This window comes from Saimiri boliviensis, chromosome 1 (genome assembly GCF_048565385.1).
Source record: "Saimiri boliviensis isolate mSaiBol1 chromosome 1, mSaiBol1.pri, whole genome shotgun sequence".
Lineage (NCBI taxonomy): Eukaryota > Metazoa > Chordata > Mammalia > Primates > Cebidae > Saimiri > Saimiri boliviensis.
The window spans coordinates 217,530,895-217,538,406 of NC_133449.1; positions in this window are offsets into that span (position 1 = coordinate 217,530,895).

The window sequence follows — 7,512 nt, forward strand, 5'->3', positions numbered from 1 at the left end:
ATTGGAAATTCTAAATTACTGAAAATATTCTATTTCCTTGCAGATAATTGGTACAGGGGTATTGATTTCATCCTTTTCCTTCTTTGAGTCTGTGGTATATTTTTCACTATTTTTTATTTTAAGAATGGCTGGTAGGGTAAGAAGACAGCAAGGAAAGTATAGACAATCTTTAAAGAATCTTCTGAAAGAGAGAAGAGAGAGTGGTAAGAAGAGAACATAAAGTCAAAACAAATTGTGTGAGATGAAACAGACTGTTTTAATACCACTGCAAAGGATCTAGAAGAGAGAGCATGATTACAGATCCAGGATAGACCAAGTAACGAACAGAAGCAGATGGAAAGATGACAGAAATCAAGAGAAATTTGCATGTATTCTTTTTTCTTATCTATTAATTGACAAAATTCCTTTCACATAGATATGTGTGTTGAAATGCCTAAGGACATAAATCAAACCACTATTGGGAGAAAAGTATGACTTAACTCAAATGTTTGGGAGGAAAATATAGACTAAACTTAAATGTTCAGGTCCCTTGTGATATATTTTTTGATTTATCCTTTTTAAAATCTTTATTACAGAACTTTTTCAACAATTACTATAGTAGACAGAATAAATATAATGAACCTCCACATACCCATTTCCAAATTCAACAACTCTCAACAAATGACAATTTTGTTTCATCTACAATCCCATTTACTTCTCCCTCTCCCATGTTATTTTACAGCAAATCCTGGATAGCATTTCATTTAATCTGTGAATATTTCCAAATGCATCTCAAAAACATAAGTATCCTTTAAAAAAACATATCTATAGTACCATCACCACATCTTAATACATTAAAAGTATAGATCAGCTAAATCTTTGACTTTGATAAGACCCCATCATCTCTCAGCCACCAAATCTGCAGGTTTTCCCAAATGTATTCTAGTCTCTGCTATTGACCTTCTTCAAAATGGATGAATATGTTCTTCCAATTCTTCCGTTTGTGCTCTGAGTCACAATTTATTCAAGTTAACATACATTCCAGGTAATCAGTACTTCTAGACTCATTTATCAACTAGAGCTTCATTACAGTAATAATTTGAATAACATTTCATAGGAAGGGTTAAAAGTTGAAAAAAAAAATTAAATATCCAAGTCTTTTCTAAAAAATTTACAGTAGACATGAAATTTTGAGTGTTCATTGTGTACTCAGTGCAGAAAAAGAACTCAGTACATGCACAGAGAAGCATGTCAAAATTGTTCAGTTTGTTCCCAGGGCTCTGACACCAGCTGACTTAGATTAAATAGCAGTGAGCTGGAAAAGCATTCTGGGTATTGGTATGCAAATGAGTTCACCAAGCATTTCTTCCTATGGCTTTGAATTCCCACAGCCACAACTACATGAAACACATATTTTAAAATTGCATTGTAGGCAAGTAAATACAATGCTAAAACTGTCCTTTTCATAAACCAGAAATGATCCCAATGAGCATAAAAATATTTTCTAAAAGGAAAAAAAGTAACTTATAAAAGATGGGATTATTTTTTAAGTGTTTTTAAAGATACATGGGAGCACACACATCGAGCATAATCATTCATCCACAATTGCAGCCTCAACACATTGTAATGGTTTTCTCTGAATTAAACCATTTCTATCTAGGTATTGTTAAGGAAGCCCATAATTGGCATGTGTACAAAGAAGCTGAAGATCAATGATTGGATAGTGAGAAAACATTTTTCACAAAGCCTCTGGAGCATCGGTTTGGCTTTTTAAATAAGTACTATCTCAATCATTTAATTTTATGAGAAGCTAATAGTGCTCTGAAGCAATAACTAATTTGGCAAAAAGAAGGAAGAGAAAAAAATTTCAGCACAAAAGTTTACATAGAAAATTTTACAATAGTTGTATTGGACACCTTACTGTCAACTCCTCTTACCCTAAAGAGAATGAATTATAGTAAAGGCATCTCTGGTTCAGATGAAATATTACTGCAGCAATGCTTTAGTAATGTGACAGAGCTTCTTGGTTTTTCTTAGTATTTAATTCCACCTCCTTCCTACTCTCTCCTGCCCTTAAATAAAGTAATATTCATTCTAAAATTATAAACTGAAATGCAGAATGCAAGCCATTCTTTTTCTTGTGTAAGCCAAGATCACTTTGCAGTATATCCCTGCAGGGGACCTAACGGGGAATTTCCAAAAACATTAATGTATTCAGAAGAAATGTCAAAATAAAGAAAGCCTGTAAACATTGTCTGTGGGAAGCTCTTTTGTGCCCTTCCCGAATGCAAAATGAACTCTCATTTTCCCACAGAAGTAGGATCTGTTTCTGCCATCTAGTGACAATAAGGCCAATGGGTGCGTAGGAAAGAAACACATTTTCCAAATAGGTTTAACAAATCAATCCAAAAACAACAAGGGTTTTATATATACACACAGTCACAAAGGCACACACACACAAACACACACACACACACCTTTAGAAAGGAGTCTTTATCAGCATACCCAGGGTGTAAGTGTGTCCAGATGTTCCTGGTTTATCTTTGAAATAAGCAAGCAAATAGATAACTGTACTTATTACATGCACAATGCTTTTAACGTTGTCAAATCACTTTCCACATATGTTAATTTGTTCATTACAAGAGTCCAACAGGCAGTTTGAGCACTGATTGGGAATGTGAGTTCTAGAATTCAAAGCTTATTTGCTTCCATATTTGAAATCTTGTTCATGCCCATCCAAGTATAGGATTCAGACTTTCGTTCACTGGCTATACCTCATATATATCCATACAGTATGTGAGGTTACATGACTGCATTATGATGAAAGCAAGGAAGTGAAAAATTAGCTTTCTTTCCAAAGTTCTAATTACTGAACTTCACAAAAAGTGTATCTGTAAGCAGGTTAGAATGATTTGATGGCAAAGACCCCTGTAGTTATGGAAGCCTAGGGGAGAGGGTCATGACCTGGAGGACAACTTATTACCTTTTAGAGATTCCGGTTCCCCAGCCAACCTCAAAATTTGGGATTGAAGGATTAGGGAAAAAGGAAATAAAAGCACTACATTATTACTTGCTTTTTTCCTACAGTATTGCTCATTTTTCTCCTCACTTTTACCTAGCAAATAAAACATAACCTCTTTATTTAGGTCAAACTTTTCTTTCCAAGGTCAAAGAAGATGGGAAAATACAAGGAAGGGAGAGATGGCCCTTTCTAAGAATATGTAAATGTAAATTCCACCCACAGACAGAGGCGAGAAGGCTGAATATTTAGACCTAGGTACAGGCCAGTGGAAGGGCCTTGTGGAAATCTTTTCTTGTCTCTACATTTTTTCTTCTGATACAGTGTCATACTCTGTTGCCCAGGCTGGAGTGCAGTGGTATGAACATGGCTCACTGCAGCCTCAACCTCCTAAGCTCTAGTGATCTTCCTTCCTCAATCTCCCCAGTAGCTGGAATCACAGACACACTATCACAACCAGATAAGTTTTTAATTTTATATAGAGATAAGATCTTGACACATTGCCCAGGCTAGTCTTGAACTCCTGGGTGTAAGTGATCCTCTTGCATTGGTCTCCCAAAGAGCTGAGATTACAGGTGTGAGCCACCTTGCCAGGCCACCTCTCTCCACTTTTTATATTTACATATCTCTGTTTCCAGACAATGTTCTCCTGATTTTTATCTTATGTCTATGGTTGCTCATTTTCATATTCTTTACATATTTTCTCTTATCTCCCCAACCCTTCCATGTTAGAATCCCTGAAACACATTCTTTGGAACTTTTTCTCTTTTCTCTCTATCCTTACTCCACAGGGATCTTATCCAGCTTCATTACCTTCAGTACTATCTTCAATATTATGCAATAACAATTCACAAATTTGTACCTACAGCCAAAAAAATTTCCAGAACTCTAGATTTGTATCTCTATTTCATTAAATTCCCCATCTGAAAATATAAATGGCATCTCAAAACTAATACATTCAAAACTGAGTTCCTTACTATTTCCACCAAAACTTGTGTTTCCATCCCATTTCCAGTGGGAATTCCATTTTTCTGGTTGTCCAAACTGTTCATGTTGTTCATGAAGATATAATTTAACCCAATCAATATAGCTGGGCCTGAATCTGCCACTGGATTTTCCTGTTAAAGTAGCCAATAACTTCTTGTCATTTGCCACCCACAAAAAAGTCTTTACTACTATCCTTCTATATGCTTAGCCAACATCTCTTCATCATTTTGATCACAGACTGGAAGTTTTATCCTTTGAAAAGCATTATTTGATCTCACAAGATTGGGTCGGGCATCCTTCTCATATGATGTCAGACATATACTTGCATACTGATGCTGTGTTGTAGTGCAGATAAATTGTTTACTCAATTGCAAAAGCATAGATTATATCTGTGTTCTTCATCATTGGCTATCTTTTGAAAAGTGCATATTATAAATTCAATTAATTTTGTTTTATGATTCCATAATTATGAATCTTAAATATAACTTTTTAATCTAGTTATATATTAATTTAAATACCTAAGGTGGAGTGGGCACAATGGCTTATAATCTCAGCATTTTGGGAGACCAAGGCAGGCAGATCACCTGAGGTCAGGAGTTCAAGACCAGCCTGGCCAACATGGCAAAACTCCATCTCTACTAAAATTACAAAAATTAGTCTGGCATGGTGGTGTGCACCTGTAATCCCAGCAACTTGTGAGACTGAGACAGAAGAATTGCTTGAACCGAGGAGGCAGAAGTTGCAGCGAGCCGATATTGTGCCACTGCACTCCAGTCTGGGTGACGGAGCAAGATTTCGTCTCAAAACAAAACAAAACAAACAAACAAAAACTAAAATCACAAGTAACAAAAATTTTAAATCAAATGTTTTAAATAATTTAAAAACTTACCATTTTATATTACAAGTCTCTAGCAGCAATACAATTCCAGGATCAGTATAATCAGAAGTTTACCCATATCATCAAAGATTTTAGTGTGTTAGATTTGTCTCAGAAATGATATACTCATAGTCCTCAGTGACTTGAGTAGATTGAGGCATCACATCCAAACATGACAACATTTACAGGAAGCAAGACAGTATCTCTTTCTTAAGTCTCTCTTTAAGACTGATGGAGCAAGAGAACATTTTTTAAGCATGTCCTCAAACTATCTTTCATATATCAATGGCCAGAATTGGCCATTCCTAAACTTATTCCTGGCGAGAAGCAGCAGTAACACTTTGCTTTGGAGTAATCATTCAGAGTGGACTATTTAAGCGTCAACTACCATATCATAACTTTTAAGTCTGAATTGTCTCAATCTGAACAAATATGTAATAGTAAGAGATACCTTTCCAAGATCCATAGCCAGAAGTTAAATTACTGAGAACATTAACTCCAACTCTCAGTGGCTTGCATGAATTTATTTAAATAAGCAGCTCAGGTTACTAAGGTGACAGCTCTCCTATCTCCACTGCTCCACGATCTGAAATGTGAATGAGTGAAATGCATGAACAACTCCATTTTTCAAGTATAACTACTAGAGGTTTTTTACATTATTTTTTAAATTTTACTTTAAGTTCTGAGATTCATGTGCAGAATGTGCAGGTTTGTTGCATAGGTATACCTGTGTCATGGTGGTTTGCTGTACCTATCAACCCATCATCTAGGTTTTAAGCCCTGCATGCATTAGGTATTTGTCCTAATGCTCTTTCTCCCCTTGTCCCCCATCCCCCAACAGGACTTGGTGTGTGATGCTTCCATCCCTGTATCTGTGTTCTCATTGCTCAACTTGGAACCAACCCAAATGCCCATCAATGATAGATTGGATAAAGAATATATGGCACATATATACCATGGAATACTATGCAGCCATAAAAAAGAATGAGTTCATGTCTTTTGTAGGGACATGGATGAAGCTGGAAGCCATCATTCTTAGAACACTAACACAGGAACAGAAAACCAAACACCACATGTTCTCACTCATAAGTGGGAGTTGAACTACTAGCATTTTTCTGCTCTATATCTTCCTATAGAATTCAGTGTGTAGGACTTCCATACTGGAATGCACATGCCAATTCCTCTGCAACCTGCTCAGAACTCTCTTGGTAGTTGCTATCTTGGTATAGAAGCGGAGAGGTGGCAGATAGGAGAACAATACTCTGCCTACCTTAGAGAGTAATGCCTGCATGGTAGAAGATGATGGGCAAGGGGCTCTAATAGAGACAGGATTACATTTCAATGAATTTAAAATAAAACAGAGAATTAAATAGAACTCAGACAAATATATTTATTTGGGCTATATGAGAGAAATTCTTAGCTTTTCTCCCATGATGGAATAAATATCATATACTCAATTAAATATATGAGATTTCAAAGGAGGCCTACTCATCTACAACATTTTCTAAGCCTCAGTAGGCAAAGCTACTCAAACTGGGGGTAATGGGCATTCCTGATATCAATAGCCTATTTTTATCCTAAAGCCATCTTTCTCTCTACTCTCAGGTTCACTTAAAATATTTCACAAGGATTTCCTATACAGATGACTAACAGTTTTTGAACACACGTTATGTATAAAGCACTGGGTCACACACATTATGATATTTAATTCACATAACCATATGACATGGGAATGCATATTTTAATTTTACTGATGGAAACTGAGGCCAAGAAAAATGGAGTTATCTTTACAAGATTACCAAGTAATTGGCTGAGCCAAGCTATGAACCTATGTCAATCAATCGTGTAAAAACTCCCATTTGGTAAAAAATAGAATCCTGTGGAATTAAAAAAATTTATTTCATGCCTAATTCCAAAATTGGGTCTCCTACTTACAAAAACTTTGTCAATTCCTAGTGTATAGGATTAGAGTATTATAAAGACAGCTGAAGTTTGTTCAGTAACTGTTATCAGTCAGGCATAACAGTTTACGTTGTAGCAATAAACAATAACAGAAAGTTTCTTACTTGTTCCCTTGGAAATAATACTAAGCATCTGAGCTCACATGTCATTATCCAGAGTAATTCTGGTGCCTTTGCTTACTTTAAGGAAATGAAAAGTCATAATCCATTCTACATGTCCACATGAAGCAGATATCCAGAAGTATTGGTGAACATTAGGGATATCTATGAATTAACCACTTGGACAATGTGTGTTCTTTATTTCTTTGAAGGTGGATTCATAGAGTTGAGGAGCAACCTCTGCCTAGTAACATGGAAAACAGAAACTTATTTGACCATCTTTGCATAGCTAATTTCATCTTCCTACATCATATATTACATTTGTGGGTACTGCATTTAAATAAGGTCTGAAATGGGTCTTTCTACATATATACTCCAAATGAAATCTGTTGTCAAAAGCCAAAAATAGAAACCTTAGAGAAAAATATATATACTTAGCCTAGAAAGAATAATTTTATCATAAAAGAACCTCCCAAATAAAAGAGGCAGATACATGTATTTACCTTTATTCCTCACTTTTCTTTAAAACACTTTATATATTTTATCATTTTTGAAGTTACAAAAGAAATGTGCACATGCCGTATCATGCT